Source organism: Anabrus simplex, chromosome 1 (genome assembly GCF_040414725.1).
Source record: "Anabrus simplex isolate iqAnaSimp1 chromosome 1, ASM4041472v1, whole genome shotgun sequence".
Lineage (NCBI taxonomy): Eukaryota > Metazoa > Arthropoda > Insecta > Orthoptera > Tettigoniidae > Anabrus > Anabrus simplex.
Genome location: NC_090265.1, coordinates 126,056,749 through 126,078,697, shown reverse-complemented (window position 1 = coordinate 126,078,697; position 21,949 = coordinate 126,056,749).

Genomic DNA, 21,949 nt, shown 5'->3' with positions numbered 1-21,949 from the left:
TTGGGCATGGAAACAATCCTTAATGTCATGTGTTTTATCACAGAACCGACACACAGCAGGACTATTCTTCTTCTCACCAGAAAATAAATCTGCTGCAGTAATCATAACATCATTGTTGTCAACTTGCTCTCCGTTGTTCTCCTATTGCTTAATATCTCCACGAACTTTGAAGCCAGCTTTTGCAAGTGCTATTCGTTCTTCACCCTCAGCTTCACACCGCAGGAATGGTAAAAGGCGTTTCAAACGGTCTTCATAGATTCTACCTTCTTCGTTCTCTCGTTCGACTGCAACAGGGTCCCTTAACCAGACGCGAAGTAGATCTTCTGGAATACAGGATTCCACAAGTGGAAATAGCATCGCTGCGTATTTATATGATGTCATCCCGATTGATTCCAATGCTCTCACGTGTGCTTCTAAGTTATCATAGAGATGAGCTATTTCAAGCCTGGCTTGGAGCTCTGTTACATTCTTTATCACGCGTCCTATTAGCTCTCTCACGTAATATTCGGTCAACAATTCTCAGCAGATGCAGGGAATCTCTCCACAATCTCCCTGGCTCGTGAACCTTCTACTGTAGCCTGAAGCAATTACTAAAATTTATCTGCATCGTCCATATCCCTGTCCTCATCAATACTTTTAAACTGATTCCAAAAACCCCAAAAGTCTTTTATATTTCCAATAAATTGGTTCAGCTCTATTTTAGGAAGTTTAAGTTACCTCCTACTTGAGATTAGGGATGAACTAAACGACCGGACATCATTGACTAGTCCTACTTGAGTGCATTTTGTAATAAAAGTTTCCATTTTCACCTTAACACGATCCATTTTTTTCTCTATATGCTTCTGCAGTGTTATATTCTGTTTCAAAGTCAGCATTTTCATCATAGAACATCAACGTGGCAATTAGATCGTCTAGTTTATTAAGATCGCCACATAATCTATCTAACGTAGAAAACTTTGATTTCATTATTTCCTCATTCGGATTCTCAGAATCTATTTCTTGTGTAAAACTGTCGTAAGTTTTAGTAAAACATGCTCTCACCACTTAACGTTTCTTAAGTACTGCCTCCAATTCTTCCGTTACGATAATAGATCTATAATAACCAGATTGAGACCCTCCAGTATCTGTGTTATTACATCACGTCGGGGTCACCAAAAATTAAGTTGAAACAGCAATGAAACTACCCGTTTCACTCCTTCCCCAAATTCTCAAACCGTACATTTAAGTATTCAGCCAATTCACAGCAATCACATAGCACAACAAAAGGATAATTCTTCTCACGGACAACTCGAAGTTCCGGCCTGCTACTCATGACAGTTCCATAGTGATGACGTCAGTTTTTTAGTGTAGCGATACGAAGGCATGAGTCTTGTTTACATGGCGGTTTCGTAGCACGTTGTTGTTATTTCAACGTTATTAGGGGTGTTTGTTGTGTTTAAAAGTGATAACTGTATGAAAACGCATCAGTAGAGGGTGTATTTTCAGCAATAGTATATGTTAAATACTGTAGCATTCTAATTTGAGCAGCCTGAACTTAGAAAATATTGCTAGGTTATGTAATAGGTTAGGTGAACCCACTGAGCAATTATGAATTGTCTGAAGTACTCTAAAGTTTATCATGATCATTATAATAATGTGTGAGTTAGTGTGCCTGGATGCACATCCAATTACCGTTCAAATAAGGAGGTGGCTATCTCCACATTTGTTTTTCCTAGCGATAAGAAAAAGCGACCTAATTGGATTCATGCTATACACCAAGTTAATTTTGAACACAGTAAATAAGCCTGTGTCTGTATTAAACATTTTTTCCAAAATCACATAATTCGAGTTGATACTACAAAACGACCAGATGGTTCCGTTTTAAGTGTGCCTAGGGTAAAGCCAAAATTTACTGACGATGCTGTGCCAACTATATTTCCTGGGCAGCCTCATATATGTCTCAACCAATACATTCCAAACGAAAAGCGCCAGAAGAAAGGAGAGTGGAACTAAACTTCAAGAAATGGTGTGAAGGAGACAAGATATCAAATTGTTGGGTAAGTTAACAACCCTAAATGTACTTGAATTCTATCAAAATTGATGTTGATAAAGTTTTGTTTTACAAGCTTCAAATCAGAGGCATTCCGACTGTCGAGATACCTGTTACAATTTTCAATATGCCAGTTTGCTTAAATGGTTGCAAGATACCTTCTAAAAATATAGCTGGATTTTAGCAGATAGTCTGTTGTGTACCACATGTTCAGCACTTGAGTGTTTACTGAGTCATTTGAAAGCTTTTAGTAACTCGTCTACATCAGGGGATACAGTTAAAAAGTTGAAAAATATGTGATTAACTCTAGATGACTGTATTAATGAGTTAATGAATTGCATTTGGCTATCACTAAATCAAGGGACTTAGAAATCGATTTCAGTACTGCACCAGTATTGTTTTACATAGCAGGGTACATTTCACACTGTTTATTAAGAAATGTGAAAGGATGTGCTGATTGTAAAATACTTATTGCTTTGGACAAAGAATTGTCAACAGTAGGACTGAATGATGAAACAAATTCATACTTGCTAAAGCTGTGCAGGGAGGGGTTGAAACAGCCTAGAGATTTTGTTTTTCAAATTTCTGTGGAGGGCTACACTTTATTTCAGACCGTGATATCTGATTTTGAAGATTCCTTTTCGTACACTGGAAGTTACAGGGAAGTTCTTACAAACCTTTTGAAAATGAAAGTTGAAGAAACTTTTAAATAATGTGATAAGAGTGTGTGTGTGGGGTACATTGTTCATTAGTATTGTGTCCAAGATCTGCAACATTTTGGGAAACATTTTTAGTAACAATTACTGAAAAATAACTAACAATACTGTGCGCACAAACAAGCATAAAATAATGACATTTGAGAGACAACAGTTCACCTAGTGAGCAATAAATGATTTGTTATGGAGGGCTACATGTTAATTCAATTTTTTCATAATGGAAGTTGAAAAACCTAGTAATTTCTGTGACATGTGTAGGTGTTAATGAGTTAATTAGTGTTGTCTCCAATATCTATCATATTATGGCAAATATTTTTCCTAATTTTCATTCATAAACAAATAATTCATTAATAACACTATGAGCTCAAATAAGTGTAATATAATAGTATTTTAGAGACAACAACAGTTTACTTAGTGACCATCATACTGCTTTTCAAATTGTGGAAAGCTACACATTAACTGAGACCTTGATATCTGATTCAGAGATGTAGTTTTATACAGTGGAAATCGTAGGGGTGTTTCTTTCTATGTTTCCATAATAAAGGTTGAAAAACCTGCGACAAGTGTGGGTGTGTGCTGCTGAGTTAATGAGTGTTGTGACCAAGATCTGTCATATTTTGGACAATACGTTTTTTAACTTATTCATGTGCTCAGAAAAGAATAAAATAATGACATTGTTTCGAGAGAAAACCATTCGCTTAGTCACCATCATCGTACAGTCCAAGTGAGTAGCCTTCAGTTGATCATTTTACAATATGCAATATAATACCTTGAGTGCTCATATTTTTGTATTCGTATGTATTCTTTTGATAGTGTTTCTTCGATGTTATGTGTTTATGGGCTTATTATTGCATTTTCTTTGTCACATTATGATAAAAGGTATCGTATCAGAAATATAGGAATTACACGCGACGATGGAGAGTGAGCACCATACGCGTGACATCACAACTGTTTGTAGCAGGCCTCTATATATCAAGATGGCCGTGTTCTTCTTCGTTTCTTTAAAACTTAACTTATGAGTTCACCGCCTTCTTGATTCACAATTACATAGTTTGTCCAGACGCAACATCTTATATTAACACCTAGGTACTTACAAAGATCCCCAAAAGTGACTTTCACCCCATCAACGCCGTAATTAAAACTGGGAGGACTTCTACTATTTGTGAAACACACAACCTGTTTTTTATCCACGTTTATCATTATACCATTGCCTACTGTCCATCACACAACATTGTCGAAGACATTTTGTATTTGCTCACAATCTTGTAACTTATTTATTACTCTGTACAGAATAACATCAACTGCAAAAAGCCTTATCTCTGATTCCACTTCTTTACACATATCATTGATATATATAGGAGAATATAAAGGTCCAATAATATTGCCTTGAGGAATTCCCCTCTTAGTTATTACAGGGTCAGACAAAGCTCCGCCTACTCTAATTCTCTGAGTTTGCCAGTAGTCTACCGTGATCTACCCTATCGAATGCCTTAGATTGATAAATTTGGCCTCCTGAATCCAGGATTTCTGCTATATCTTGCTGAAATCCCACAAGCTGAGCTTCAGTGGAATAACATTTCCTAAACCCAAAACTGCCTTCTGTCAAACCAGTTATTAATTTCGCAAACATGTCTAATATAATCAGAAAGAATGCTTTGCCAAACCTTACATGCAGTGCATGTCAAACTGACTGGCCTGTAATTTTCAGCTTTATGTCTGTCACCCTAACCTTTATACACAGGGGCTACTATAGCAAATCTCCATTCATTCGGTAGAGCCCTGTCATGCAAATAATAATAAAATACGTACTTCACATATGGTATTATATCCCAACCGTTTGTCCTTAGTATATCCACTGAAACCTTATAATTTCCAGCTGTTTTTCTAGTTTTCAACTTTTGTATCTTCCTGTAAATATCATTGTTGTCATGGGTAAATTTTAATATTTTTTTAGTGTTAGTCACCTCCTCTATCTGGACACTATCCTTGTAACCAACAGTCTGTACATACTGCTGACTGAATACTTCTACCTTTTGTGGATTCTCACATACACACTACCCTGTTCATTAATGATTCCTGGAATGTCCTTCCTAGAACCTGTTTTTCCCTTAAAGTACCTATACATACACTTCCATTTTTTACTAAAATTTGAACGACCGCCAGTTATACTTGCCACGATATTATCCTTACCTGAATTCTTTGCTAGACTCAATTACCTAGTAAGTTTCTTCAATTTCTTCTTACTTCTACAGCCATTCCTTTCCAATCTGCATCTCCTTCTTAGTCTCTTAACTTCTCTGTTATAATATAGTGGATTTTTACCAAACCTTACCACCTTTAAAAGTACAACCCTATATTCACATTCCTTAATTAAGGTACAGTCCCGGCATTTGCCTGGTGTGAAATTGGGAAACCACGGGAAACCATCTTCAGGGCTACCGACAGTGGGGTTCGACCCCACTATCCCCCGAATACTGGATACTGGCCGCACTGAAGCGACTGCAGCTATCGAGCTCGATAAATACAAGACCGACTACAATATATCAGACCGTAATATCAAAACCAAGATGGTGGACGTCGTGGGCGCAGTAGCTGCCGACTGATGAAGGTTAGGGTAGCACGCAATAACTTCATTTCGACGATAAACCAACTCACGATTTTCGGGGATGTCGGAATTTAGTGCCGCGGGAGTTGTTTTACCTGCCCGTAAATTCACCGACACGAGGCTGACGTATTTGAGCACCTTCAAATACTACCGAACTGAGCCGGAATCAAACCCACAAAGTTGGGGTCAGAAGGCCAGAGCTTCAACCGTCTGAGCCACTCAGCCCGGCGTCACATTAAATTATTGTGTTGATACCACTGAAAGAGCTACCTACACATTATCTGGTTCAATCAGCCAGAAATTACGAAACAATCACGTACATATTTTGCAAACGGTGGTAGGTAATTTAACATGATAAATGTAACATCATAGGGAAAATCACTGTTGCACCGATGAAAACGCTTCGCGAACAAGTACTCATCACATATAAACATCTAGAATCACACGTATTGTGCTAGAATAGATGGACAACCCCACAGCAAAAGAGAACAACAAGCTGATTATTTCGAAACTTCACTTAGTCAAATAACGTTTTCTCTTAGATTACACTTCGCTGGATAGATGGAAATACATTATAAAACTGTTAAAATGATATTTATAACATCATTTGGAATGTTTAAAAATAATTTAAGGTTCGAAATTCCTCAATTTATTCACTCTCATAAGAACTATGAAACATAACGTGTTGCCTTAATTTCGAAGTGGTGGACAACTTCTAATGTTCATCACTCGATGAAAATGAAGTACACCCGAAATGATTACGCCAGCTCAATGAACAGCCCCTGTGATGTTAAGCCTTCCTTACTGGAAACTCTTAAATAGTATGTTGACATATGATATAGTAGCATTTCCAACCATGATGGTAAACTTAAAAATGAAGCGTTCAAACACTAAAGATATAATAGGATTTTCCCCATTGAAGAACATGTGTAAAACAACTCTATTGACTCTAAACAATGAAGTCTTTAACCTACATGGACGAGCTACAATTTGGTGTAGACTGCTTGATAACAGATATCCACAGCATGAATCGGAAGGTATTGGTAAAATAAAACCCCTGAGTTACAAACAAAGCTAATCCCTGCAAGTCCCACTGTGGGTGGGGGCGGTAGAATAACACCCACGGTATCCCCTGCCTGTTGTAAGAGGCGACTAAAAGGGGCCCCAGGGGCTCTGAACTTTGGAGCGTGGGTTTGTGACCACGGGGCCCTCAGCTGAGTCCTGGCATTGCTTCCACTTGTGCCAGGCTCCTCACCTTCACCTATCCTATCCGACCTCCCTTGGTCAACACTTGTTCTTTTCAGACCCCAACGGTATTACGTATGGATTCCTTGGGAGTCTTTCGTTTTCATGCCCTTCGTGCCCCCTTGTCTTCCTTCGGCCGATACCTTCATTTTTCGAAGTGTCGGACCCCTTCCATTCTTTCTCTGTGATTAGTGTTATATAGAGGATGGTTGCCTAGTTGTACTTCCTCTTAAAACAATAATCACCACCACCACCATCCCTTCAAGTCACTATTTCTTCTGTGTAACAGTGTACAGATTGCTCCATCTGTCACAGTATAAGTTTTGTTATACACCAAGATCTAGCCAAATGTTCCCGCAGGCAAGCACAGATTCTTTCAAAATACAATTGCATCTAAATCACACGACACTTTGAAGCACATAGACACCATATCAATTATCACTATCTAAATTATTCTTTTTTTTTTTGGTAGAAGAATAAGAATAGGTCCACCAATAAGATTTAGAAAAATAGTTTTCCCTAATCTCAGACTTACTGTCAGATGACATATGCACACTACTGTTTTGTAGAAATATTCACGATGTATGTTCCTGATCCACTTCTCTCTTAATGTTTCATTCCTTATCGAACTTAAGAATAGATGTATGAGAGGCATTGCCATAGTTCGATTTAAATCCGGTTCACAACACGATCAAAACAAACATATTCTCACATGACTGCGTATAATTACAGATCTTAGTGACCACTGACCCATATAAATACACTCACACACTTATATTCTACATAGAAACTAATACTTATCGTCAACTTACATGAAATTACTCCGACTGAATAAGAAAACAAAAACGAATAGGCTCACCATTATCGGTTGGAAAGAGATCTTCCCTAACCACAAATTTTGGTTACACACATAGCCTACGATAGTTTGGTCTTTGACTTCCTAATTTTCCCGGTGAATATTCCTTATCCATTTCTCCTGTAGAGATCTATCTTCAGGGAATTTAAAAGCTTCAGCAACGGTATAATTAGATCTACAACCACGAACGCAGCAGGAACGACCCATTTTGTGCTATGTTACAGCACGGCAATATAAACACTATTATACATTAAAAATATCATCAAATAAACTTCTAACAAAACACCATACTGATAAACCGTTATAGATTACTATTTTACCAAATATATACTTTATACTTCAATAACTCGATCAAAATAACACTCTTTAACAGAATGTAAACACAGATATGAACCAACAATATGTCTCAAAAGCTCGCCCACGAAGTCGCCATTTTCCTCCCAATCGATGGTAACATTAAGGTCTGATATATTGTAGTCGGTCTTGATAAATATAGCTGTTATGCAGCCGATACTTTATATTCAATATACAGCGAGCCTCAGAATTACTTGTACTTGTCTTTTCTGAAGCCAATATTGGGTGAAGTGCAGAACGTAAATAAGAAGTTCAAAAGTCGAAACCAAGTTCCTACAAAAGTATTAAGTCATTATGTACCAAGGATCTACTACCCAGTGTCAAAACAGATGTCCTGGAAACAGAAATTTATAATCATTTGGACCCAAAGCCCTACCTAGGTTATGATTTCGAAACAAAAGTGTCATCGTCCTCTCTTTCTGAAGACCAACTGAAACAACTACGCGATAGATGCGTGCAATTCATTGTTGAACTTATCCATCGATTGAGGCAAAGGATACTTAAATATATAGAGATCCTTGAAAGATTGTCTCTCTTTTCTCCTGAAAATTGTTTAGGCCTTTTAAGCTACAAATTATTGACATAGCACAACTCTTTTAATCTGGCAATAATGCTACAGTCTCAACGATCCAACTGCAACGACACGTGCGCCCAAATGTCGGCAAAGGAATAGCGAGCGTGCGTGAAGTTGTGGTGATAATTTTAACGCCTACTAGTTTGTTTAAATATTTTCTGAAAGTCCGTGTTATTATCAGTTCAGTGCTTTCTGTGTGCAATCATCTAGTTTTCTATTATTTCGAGAAAATGTCGTTCTGTTTCGGTCCTTGTTGTATATCGCGTTACGGAAGGAAGCATGATGATAGACGATATTTTACACCACCAAAGAAAAATAATCTGTTTGCGAAGTGGGCTACAGTTATTCTGCGGAATAACTCTACCAAAAGCAGAATAGGTGACCTGCATTTTTCGGCAGATTTAATTATAAAGGCGGACTGTTTCGTTGTGATTGGTGAAAACGTTCAACTTCCTCGTGTGAGGTGGAAAACAAAACCAGGAGTGGTGCCTCATATATTTTCAAATTTACCGGAATACCTACCCACTGAGGTAAAATCGCGAAAATCACCCAGTAGCGAAAGTAGTGAGGACAGTACCAAGAGGATAAGGAACGAAAATCACGAAGTGAGTGAAGCAGTGATGACAACAGTACGCGGTGAAGTTCAAGTTCAAGGTCAGCCTAGTCTAGTCAAATTCAGGGTCAGGCTAGTTCTCTTACCGATGCCGGAAATATAATTTAATCTCTCAGAAATCAGCTAAAGAATGCAACACGTAATAAATGCAGTCTTTCCTCAGCCAAAGGTAGGATTACTTTCCTACACGGGCACATTAAGAACACCGAATTTCAATTTATAGATTGTAAATTTCTTAGTAAGAAGCAGAAAATTATTACACTGTGTTGAAAAAATGTCAAGTAAAATCTCCCAATGGTATGAGGTACAGTAGTGATTTTCTTTTAGTGTGTTCATTACTTAGAATAACATCACTTAGAGGATAGGATAAAGGCATAATTTGTTACCTCTTCCACCACAAAGCCATTTGAGGAAACTCTGCAAAGGACTTTAATGCCCCTACGATGTAAATCCTCAGATTTCAGATTATTTTAAGGATGAAATGAACGAGAATATACGACACGGTATAGTTACATTCGATGAGGTTAAACTAAGAGTAGATACTTTTCACGGGTTCAGCAAGGTCATTGATTATGCTAGCTAAGACTACATCCTTAACCTCACAGACGCCAATTTGGATGGGTTAAACCACACTTTTTACACGTAAGAAAGCAAGCCTAACCTCATGCAGTGGTCTAAGCTCAGTTTTACGACGAGATGCCCTTCCAGACGCCTAAGAGAGCGAGATTAACCTCATAGACGCTATCTTGGCGGGGCCTAACTTTAGTTTTATGGCCAGATGCCCCTCTCGACGCCATTTTTAATAGTAGGGCAATGGCGATTCTCGCGACGCCATCATACGTAGTAGCGCTATGGGGATTAGCATAAGAGAGAACACCTAACCGCATGGAGGAGCCTAACCCCAGTTTTACGCCAAGATGCCCTTCCCGACGCCAACTGCACAAAATGGCTGCTATACACAGCTCCTTATCAGACAGCTTAAGGACGCCTGCGCAAAATGGCTGCTATCCAGTTGCGCAAGAAGGCTGCTATATATAGACTCTTATGAGATGGCCAAGGGCGCTTGCACAAGATGGAGTGTATATAATTGCACAATATGGCTGCATATATAGGCTCTTATGGAGGGAGTGGCCGGCCATGAGCGCTTGCGCAAGATGGAGCCTATCTAATTGCACAAGATGACTGCTATACATGGGCTCTTATGAGACGGCTTAAGGGCGCTTACACAAGATGGCTGCTATACTTAGGCTCTTATGAGATGCCAACAGGGCGCTTGCGCAAGATGGCTGCTTTACTTAGGCACTTATGAGACGGCCTAAGGATGCTTGCGCAAGATGGCGGCTATCTAATTGCACAAGATGGCTGCTATACATATGCTCGTATGAGACTGCTTAAGGGCACTTGCGAAGATGGCTGCTATACATACGCTCTTATGAGACGGCTTAAGGGCACTTGCGCAACATGGCTGCTATACATAGGCTCTTATGAGACGGCCTAGGGAAGCTTGCGCATGATGGCGTCTTTCTAATTGCACAAGATCGCTGCTATACATATGCTCTTATGAGACGGTTAAGGGGGCTTGCGCAAGATGGCTGCTATACATAGACTCTTATGAGACGGCTTAAGGGTGCTTGCGCAATTTGGCGGCCATCTAATTGCACAAAATGGTGGCTATACACAGGATTATATGGAGAATGCTAGCTTAGAGGCTACCGCACAAGACGGCGTCTGCACTTACGAGACGGCTTAAGAGCGATTGCGCAAGATGGCGGCTATACATAGGCTCTCATGAGACGGCCATAGGTGATTTCACAAGATGGCGACTATACCTGTCTCTTATGGAGAAATATGATGGCCATGGACGCTTGCGTAAGATGGCGGCTATACACAGGCTGATATGGAGAAAGCTAGCTTAGAGGCTACTTTGCGAGATGGCGGCTATACACAAGCTCTTATGAGGCTAACTCCTAGAACGTGGGTCAGATGTTACTGTGAAATATGGCGGCTGCTCTTAAGAGACGGCTTAAGGGCGCTTGCGCAAGATGGCGGCTATACACAGGCTCTTATGGAAAAAGCTAACCTAGGGGGCTACTGCACAAGGTGGCATCTATACATAGGCTCTTATGGACTCTTCCTCCTCCGAAGGGACACAGCCGTCCTCCTCCTCCTCCTCCTCCTCATCCGTATAGCAAACGGGAAACTCTTCCTAACAAAAGGGAAATGGGCAAAAAGAACACATCCTCCTCATCTTTAGGGCAGAAGGGCTAGTCTTCCTGGCAAAAGGGTAAAAGGGCTCCTTGGCACAAGGGCACATCCTCCTAGCAAAAGGGAAAATGGGAAAAAAGAACACTTCCTCCTCATCTGTAGGGCAAAAGGGCTACTCTTCCTGGTAAAACCTGGTAAAATGCAAAAGGGCTCCTTGGAAAAAGGGCACATCTACGTAGCAAAAGCGCAAAGGGGCACCTCTTCCTAGCAAAAGGGAAAATGGGCAAAAACCCTTCCTCCTCATCTGTAGTTCAAAAGGTCTACTCTTCCTGGCAAAAGGGGCGAAAGGGCTCCTCCTCCAGCAAAAGGGCAAAATGGAAAAGAGTGCAAAAGGGCTCTTCCTTATCTCTATGGCAAAAGAGCTCTTCCTTCTTGCAAAAGGTCAAATGGACTCCTCCTTACAATTACTGAGGTTAGCTTCATCCCTCCTCTTACAGACAGATGCTTTCCTGAATTAAACGTTACATTACAAAACAAATATACTTACGTTAAGTAGCGTTGTCTTCGTCGCATAAGTTTTCGATTGAGGAGAAAGCGGAAGGAGGAGAAGGCGGTAAGTAGAAGGTAATACTCTTTTCAGCATGCAAAAATATTGTACGATAAGCAAATGCCGAATCCGACAAGACAAAACAGGTTCAATCCAGATACAGAATGCAATTGTAAAAATTTATTATTGACATGCTCTATGTCTTTATACGACAAGACAAAACATTTTGACTATTAAACAGAAAAATTTTATCGCTACTCTGCTATATGTTTGTATTCCTCAAGAAAAGTTACAATTAGCACACACTAGAATTTATTGTAGAATAAGTCGAAACATTTTGGCTATCAGTGTTCAGAACAGGAACACTTATAACGCAAAACATTATAACATTATTCTCTCTGTTGATACAATTGCACTCTTATGGAATCAGCACGCACACATAGAATTGCAAATGTTGTATATCACCATCCGACATACTTCTCCTTAATCACTGCAGATAAAATGATTACTACATAGCAATGTAGAGGAAAGGAGATGGATTTGGCGGGATTCGAAACCATGCAACAGAAAAAATCTGTTTACTTACCGTAACAGAATAAAAATCATACTACTGTGCAGATAAAATGATTTTACTACTTAGCAGGGTATAACTTTGTCCTACATCATATTGAGTTAAGGAGAAAAATTATGAATTCAAACCTTGTTTTAACACAATAAAAATCACAGGATTGAAACGTGGTTTAGAAGGGTGAGGAATAGATGTATACTTCCTCTTAAATCAATAATCACTACTATTATGCAGATAAAATGAGCCGTTCGAAAGGACACTTCCTCCTTTCCACGCCTTCCTCGTAGGGATAAAGGGATAATGTGCTATGGTGTCCTCCTCTCTTTATACTGGCTTGAGACCGGCTCTACATCTAGAGGCTGAGTTAACACCCTAAGGAAGGGAGAATGTTGGAAAATAATCTATACGAATGTAGCTAATCGATCGACTGTGTACTACAGAGAGATGACTTAGTTGAGGGTAAGCGTTGGGAATGTTTGGAGGTGTTTAGTCTGTTGTTCTGTCGAGAGAGAGCTATTACTCAATAATGCCTAGACGACGTAATTCTTGCTCTATTTCAAAAATATCAGCTTTGTACTCTGTGGAACCAACATCTTGATAGTCTCTTAGCAGTTGCGATCGTTTTACGAGGTGTCTTTACAGTATATTATGTGTATATAGGGTAACAGAGGCTTGTTGTTAACTTTGAGCCTATATGCAGACTGTTGATGTGTAGGGACTTGTTTTGATGAAACACGTGCTTCAGCAGTAGCGTTTTCAGGTACAAACTTAACTTGTAACTTGTTTCGATAGCAATGAAGCGTTGAAATTTTCTTCATCTTGCATCTCTCCTTGAGATGTTTGCACGGCGACAGAACGTGTAGTAAGCTTAGAAAATGGAGTAAAATCATCAAGCTCAAATGGCAATGAAACATTGAGATCTTCTTTTTCTTCTTCTACATTTCCTTTACTACTGTTTTGATCATCATCGTTATCCTTACTATCATAATCATGTTCTTTATTCTCTTTATATTGAAGTGTGTGTTTAGTAACAGAACTTGTAGCAGGCCCAGACAACAAGGGAGAATTAGACACCTCTCGCAGAGGTGTACTTTTTAAAAATAAATCAGTGTTCGCTTGACTACGGTTGAGCACTTTGTACTTTCTTCTCGATGAAGCTACATTACACGTGGCATCGTGACGTTGAGCGTTGCATGCGTTCTTGAACTCTCTTCTAAAATCTTTGAATTCAAAAATTGTGCTACATAATATCTCATGATGTCTCTTGTGATAGCATCGGGAAGATGCTTTTCCACACTCTTTTCAAATATACCTAGAAATAGGTTTTTATATGACGGACTTTATCTTCTGTTAACTGATTCTACTTTAAATCTACTAGACACCTGTTACTCTCTACTTCGATGATGCGAACATCTTACCGATTAACAGTAAACTAACACAAAAGCTTATAACCAAGGTGGCAACAGTGAGGTTTAACCCCGTCAAGATGGCAACCGTGAGGTTAGCGATGTTCCGTTGCTTAAAATTCCGCGCTCACATGATTAAAGATGGCAGCTGACAGGAGTCAAAAAGCACGCGCATAAGGTGGCAGCAATAGGGTATACCGCCGTGCAGATGGCAGCAGTGAGGTTAACGATGCTCTATTGTCCTTAAAATTGAGTTTAGGGTCCGTCAGGATGAGAGCTGTCAAAAAACACGTGGCTCTGTTTACAAGCAGGAGCACGTGGTCGTGACGGCAAAGTCGCGTGTTATGCTGCGTCAGCAAACGGCGTTTAAAATCACGCCCTCGTAGTTAGAACTCGTCAAAAAGGACGTAGATTTTAATTCCGCACTCTACGTCGTTAAGAGCAGCACTAAAAATACTCATGTTTAACAATCGTTTGAACATAGCAGCAGTATGAATAGCGATGTTTAAAAATCTCGCGAACGTAGCAGTATTAAGAACAGCGATGTTTCAAAGCGTGTACACATCACCTATCGATTATGCATGCATCGGTTATCGTACTAAACTTATTCTGCTAGAGTGTACAACGATCGCTTTTGTGCGCTGCTGTCTTCGCATGCCCTATATGCACTAACTTAACGTCGTAGGCGCCAAATTTCAAGTTTCAATCCTTTGATTTTTATTGTCTAACAACAGGGTTTGAATCCATAATTTTTCTCCCTAACACAATATGATCAATCAATCAATCAATCAATCAATCAATCAATCAATCAATCAATCAATCAATCAATCAATCAATCAATCAATCAATCAATCAATCAATGAATCAATCAATCAATCAATCAATGAATACTGATCTGGATTTAGGGCAGTCGCCCAGGTGGCAGGTTCCCTATCTGTTGCTTTCCTAGCCTTTTCCTAAATGATTTCAAAGAAATTGGAAATTTATTGAACATCTCCCTTGGAAAGTTATTCCAATCCCTAAGTACCCTTCCTATAAATGAATATTTGCCCCAGTTTGTCCTCTTGAATTCCAACTTTATCTTCATACTGAGATCTTTCCTACTTTTATAAACGCCATTCAAACTTATTCGTCTACTAATGTCATTCCACGCCATCTCTCCGCTGACAGCTCGGAACATACCACTTAGTCGAAAAGCTCTTCTTTTTTCTCTCAATTCTTCCCAACACAAACATTGCAACATTTCTGTAACGCTACTCTTTTGTCGGAAATTACGCAGAACAAATCGAGCTGCTTTTCTTTGGATTTTTTTTTCAGTTCTTGAATCAGGTAATCCTGGTGAGAGTCCCTTACACTGGAACCATACTCTAGTTGGGGTCTTACCAGAGACTTATATGCACTCTCCTTTACATCCTTACTACAACCCCTAAAAACCCTCAGAAACATGTGCAGAGATCTGTACCCTTTATTTACAATCCCATTTATGTGATTACCCCAATGAAGATCTTTCCTTATATTAACACCTAGATACTTACAATGATCCCCAAAAGGAACTTTCACCCCATCAACGCAGTAATTAAAACTGAGAGGACTTTTCCTATTTGTGAAACTCACAACCTGACTTTTAACCCCGTTTATCAACATATCATTGCCTGCTGTCCATCTCACTACATTTTCAAGGTCACGTTGCAGTTGCTCACAATCTTGTAACTTATTTATCACTCTATAGAGAACAACATCATCCGAAAAAAGCCTTACCTCCGATTCCACTCCTTTACTCATATCATTTATATATATAAGAAAACATAAACGTCCGATAATACTGCCTCGAGGAATTCCCCTCTTAGTTTTTACAGGGTCAGATAAAGCTTCACCTACTCTAATTCTCTGAGATCTATTTTCTAGAAATATAGCAACCCATTCAGTCACTCTTTTGTCTAGTCCAATTGCACTCATTTTGCCAGTAGTCTCCCATGATCCACCCTATCAAATGCTTTAGACAGGTCAATCGCGATACAGTGCATTTGACCCCCAGAATCCAAGATATCTGCTATATCTTGCTGGAATCCTACAAGTTGAGCTTCAGTGGAATAACATTTCCTAAAACCGAATTGCCTTCTATCGAACCAGTTATTAATTTCACAAACATGTCTAATATAATCAGAAAGAATGCCTTCCCAGAGCTTACATACAATGCATGTCAAACTTACTGGCCTGTAATTTTCAGCTTTATTTCTATCACCCTTTCCTTTATACACAGGGGCTACTATAGCACCTCTCCATTCATCTGGTATAGCTCCTCCGACCAAACAATAATCAAATAAGCACTTCAGATATGGTACTATATCCCAATCCATTGACTTTAGTATATCCCCAGAAATCTGATCAATTCCAGCCGCTTTTCTAGTTTTCAACTTTTGTATCTTATTGTAAGTGTCATTGTTATCATATGTAAATTTTATTACTTCTTTGGCCTTAGTCTCCTCCTCTATCTCGATAGCATCCTTGTAACCAACAATCTTTACATACTGCTGACCGAATACTTCTGCCTTTTGAAGATCCTCACATACACACTCCCCTTGTTTTTTAATTATTCCTGGAATGTCCTTCTTGGAACCTGTTTCTGCCTTAAGACACCTATACATACCCTTCCATTTTTCACTAAAATTTGTATGACTGCCAATTATGCTTGCCATCATGTTATCCTTAGCTGCCTTCTTTGCTAGATTCAATTTTCTAGTAAGTTCCTTCAATTCTCCTTACTTCCACAGCCATTTCTAACTCTATTTCTTTCCAGTCTGCACCTCCTTCTTAGTCTCTTTATTTCTCTATTATAATAAGGTGGGTTTTTACCATTCCTTACTACCCTTAAAGGTACTAACCTGTTTTCGCATTCCTCAACAATTTCTTTAAACCCATCCCAGAGTCTGTTTACATTTTTATTTACCGTTTTCCACCGATCATAGTTACTTTTTAGAAACTGCCTCATGCCTGCTTTATCAGTCATATGGTACTGCCTAACAGTCCTACTTTTAAGACCTTCCTTTCTAGCACTAAAACAGCTTCATGATCACTAATACCATCTATTACTTCAGTTTCCCTATAGAGCTCATCTGGTTTTATCAGCACGACATCCAGGATATTTTTCCCTGTGGTTGGTTCCATCACTTTCTGAATCAGCTGTCCTTCCCATATTAACTTATTTGCCATTTGTTGGTCATGCTTCCTGTCGTTCGCATTTCCTTTCCAATTGACATCTGGCAAATTCAGATCTCCCGCTACAATCACATTTCTTTCCATGTCGTTTCCCACATAGCTGACTATCCTATCAAATAATTTTGAATCCGCGTCAGTGCTACCCTTTCCTGATCTGTACACTCCAAATATATCAAGTTGCCTAGTTTCTTTAGATATGAGCCTTACACCTAGAATTTCATGTGTCTCATCTTTAAATTTTTCGTAGCTTACAAATTCTTCTTTCACCAGAATGAACACTCCCCCTCCCACCATTCCTATCTCTACGATAAACACTCCAGTGCCTTAAGTAAATTTATCCATCCATTATATCATTTCTCAGCCATGATTCAACTCCTATTACAATATCTGGTAAATATATATATATCTCTTATATTACTTAATTCTATACCTTTCTTTACAATACTTCTACAGTTCAACACTAACAATTTTATGTCATCCCTACTTGATTTCCAGTTCCCTGTTCCCTTATCACCGCTCCCTAGGCCATCCCGTTTCCCTGAATGTACCTCCCTATTACCCTTCCAAACAAATTTCCTAACTTATACGTACCACTGCGTTTTAAATGAAGGCCATCCGAGCGCAGATCCCTATCTCCTACCCACCCATTATGATCTAGAAGTTTCACTCCCAGTTTTCCACATACCCACTCCATAGTCTCATTTAAATCCACAATCACCCTCCAGTCAGTATCCCTCCTACACAGTATTCCACTAATAACAATCTCCGCTTTCTTAAACTTCACCCGTGCTGCATTTACCAGATCCCACACATCTCCAACTATGTTGGTACTTATATCAGCTTGCCTTACGTTGTTGGTACCAACGTGAAAGACTACCACCTTCTCCTTCCCCTCCTCCCTCTCTTCTACTTTCCTCAACATCTGCCTCAACCTAATTCCTGGATAACATTCTACCCTGGTTCCCTTTCCTCCACACACTTTCCCCACGTGTCTAACGATGGAATCCCCCATGACCAGAGCCTCAACCCTACCCACCTCATTTGATCCCCTCCCCTCCTTGTCAGCCCTATATTTCTTGATAGCTGCAGAAGCTACTTCCTCCTCCCTTTTCTCCTTCCCATGACCATGTTCCACCTGTCTTTTCCTATCCTCTACTCTACATTTCCCTTTCCTACCTTTTCCCTTCCTCCTACTTCCATGCATCTCAGCAACAGTTCCCTGTCCCTCATCTTCCCTCTGTTGTTCTACCTGGAGTGACTCGTACCGATTTCGCACAGACACCTGTCCTGAATTCTGATCCTGAATAGAGCCCTTAGCCTGCAATCTCCTTCCCCTTAGAACATTAGACCATCTGTCTTCTAAAACTCCTCCCTTTCCTTCCCCTCCCTCTTGTACACCTACTGTAACCTGTACATTGTTTAAGGGAGTCCTATCTGCTGTGAGAATCCTAATTATCTCCCTCAAACTTTCAAACTCCTCCCTCATACCCTTGAATGCCTCGCCACACCCATATTAAGTACACTCGCGCTCCTTAGCCATTCTTCACGAAAAAAATGAAATTAAAAATAAAATAACTTATTTGCAAAAAATAAATGATCGGAGGGATATATTGTCTGGGATAGTACACAACAATAAGGTAATTAATATACGACTACACTACAATACTACTTAGTCGTGCTCTATTTTTTTTAAATCATACAACCCCTAACAGGATAAAAACTGCTGTTAATTACTGAATATCGAATGTAATACACAAAAACTACGCAATTCCAAACTGCAATCAAGCCTATCCTAATTACAACAACAGTATTTTAGTAAGAGTTTCTACGGGTACCTCTACTACACCAGTACTACACAAATATTTTACAATAATAAAATAAGCACAATAAATTCTAATAGGATATTACTCGTATTCTATTGTACAGTACACTACAGTAATTTTAAGCTGCTTTCAGACGTATCCTTATTACGATACCGGTACCGTACCGTATGTCTCTACTAAGCACAACAGAAATGAAATTTTCAAGAACTACTGTACTCAAAGATTACGAACGAAGCTAAATGCTTAGACAAATTATTATTAGTATTACGGTCTAATAGATACACACGAAAGATAACACACGAATATAACAGGCGAGATATTGCACTATCTAAATGTACTGTATCTATACTGCAATGTATCTACACTACACTACACTGCGTTTGGTTAAATGCTTAAGTATCGAAAGGATTGCCGTACACGAAGAAAAACACAAATATAACTGGCAAGATACTATCTAATATATTATACCTTATCTTCACTACAATTCTACTGAAATGTGGTTATGTGATTATTACAGCTGGTGGATTACTATTATTTTCCCTACTCCACGGGACGGAGAATAATAGTGTCCTTAATTAGGCCTACTGAAATATACGAGGTTGTCTACAATAATTTCTCAAATATTTCTATCAAAACTACTACTACTACTCCAGGGACTTGAACTGCAATTACTGGGATATATGAACTTTATTATTATTAGCTAACCGCTCATAAATACTGAAAGATCGAGAGAACGAAATATAAATTACGGATACTTTAACTACCTACTAGAATTACAAATGAATGGAATACAAGGTCAGCTGATTTTTATTTATATTTACTTGACTACAATACAACCTTTGTTCACGACTGTAGCCAATAATGCAATATTTGAGTGTGAGGAGCGACAATAATCAATAACAATACAACGACTGTTAACTATTACCGTGTAATCTCTTTAACTTCTTTTTGAATAGAAGTTTACAGGCGTATCGTGTTTTTAATGTAGTAAATTATTACCTTCGCGATAGTTTGAACGGATATCTGTTCGAAATACCGGAGAAGTTGCTGCAGAAGTTACGGTACTATTCCATATGGTAATCTGCCTTTGTAAGTATAAGCAACGAACCTACATATATTTACATATATTTTTAAAGTTAATATTATTACCTAAAGTAGTTCCTAAACCTAAATTCCAAACAAGGTACACCTGGCTAGCCTACTTAACCTAGAAAACGTAATTTACTGAAGACCAACTGAATTACTTGTTACAAAATTTAAATAAATAATACTATTCCCAATTTCTATCAATAAGGACTAAACACCACTATATAAACAGCACTAAATGAATCAGATATACACAAAATTAAGCTATTTCAGTAGGTTTTCACTACTTTATCACTTCAATAATGCAAGAGCTTTCTCAACAGCCAACCGTTCTAAAGCGCATCCAACAATGCAATCAATACAATAGTCAATAACAATACAACGACTGTTAACTATTACCGTGTAATCTCTTTAACTTCTTTTTAAATAGAAGTTTACATGCGTATCGTGTTTTTTAATGTGGTAAATTATTACCTTCGCGATAGTATGTCGGAGGTCGAAGCAACTTTGACACCAATTGTCTGTTGTCATTGCATCCGTTATGTAAAAGTCGCTCGAGATTTTTGTCTTCTTTATTTCAATTCATGTAAGAGCTTTTAATTTATAGAGTTTTAACATCTAAATATGGCGATTTCTGGTGTTTTTCAAATCCATATCTGGTGATAATGAATATCTAGGTGTTGGCAGCCCTGCATATTAGCGCAGTCATAGTAGATAGTAGGGGTCGACAGTCAGAGCCTTTGGTCAGAGCATCTGTTTGGGCTATTGTACAACTCTCCTCGCCGATGCCTGTACTCCAGCTTAATACAATACAATTATCCACTCCCCTCGTCAATTGCATGTCTCGTATACAAGCCCTCTCCCACAATCATACGTATCTTAAATCGGTTCTTAGATCACTCTAATATACATCTCTAACCCCACTTTCCCACAATACATTGACACTACTTACACATTTCATCATCTTCTCATTTGCCACACGCCCTCCCTAACGCCTCTTCTTCAACCAAGACACATAGCTACCGTTTATTCTCATCTCCCCCTCCACCGATCGCGTGTACATTTTCATTGATATTCATATCAACATACTGTCGCCCCTCTTAATCTTTTGTTTACGATTTCAATGGCATTTTGAACTCTCTCCATCCCCCATATACGTTGCTCAGATATTTCTTTCCATCTGTCCAAAGTCCCACACTCTCACATATATTCACCCCTCCGTCGTTCCACTGCCCTCTCCTGCGTATCCCTTATATGTTGGCCCGGTGTGTATGTTTTGTACAAGGCCCCACACCGCTGGCTGCGCAGAAGCGTGTGACTGGGGAAGTCATGTCCATGCGCGTACCGCCATGTTGCGGGCGCTCCTCAGCTTGACTAGGAAATCGTATGGAATTCATGTATGAACGTATATTTCGCACATATGAAAACACCCGCCCTAGTAAATAATGACAGCCTATACCGACTACCGTGTACACACGCAATAAATATACATAATATCAAGACAGTGGTGATATTAAAAGGTACTTCTGTATAAAAAACTGAACAATATACACAAATCCTTTGGATAGCTCATAAGTGGCGCACATCAAAAATTAAAAGAACCCTTTAGGAGACTGAATAAGAAGACTGAAAAATACACTACTACAAAAATAAATATATATAAATAAATAAGTACATATTTGAATTTCAGTCCTCGAAAACAGAAAAATAACAGTATACAGGCCTACGGGTACCTCATAAATGATAATGCCACTCATTTTAATATAATCGTCATGTCGTAACTGTTTTGTTTGAACATTCGGGACAGATACATGTAATTGAGATAAAAATTGCCTGTCTTTTAGCAGACTGGAGGGCACATTAAACATTTAAAAACTCCTGTACCTCTAGCTATAATCTTCGATATCAACGAAAAGGAAACCTGTGAAATAAAATCTTTCTATGAAAAGTACATAGCTTATGATTCCTCTTTTATAAGTCATTACAGCAAATTTTACTCAATTCTCTGAACATATTGTTTAAAAAGTACATGACTGCAGAAATCTTTCTGAAACGATCAGATACATTTTTGTCATTTTCTAAATATGAAATGCCGGCTCCGCTGTG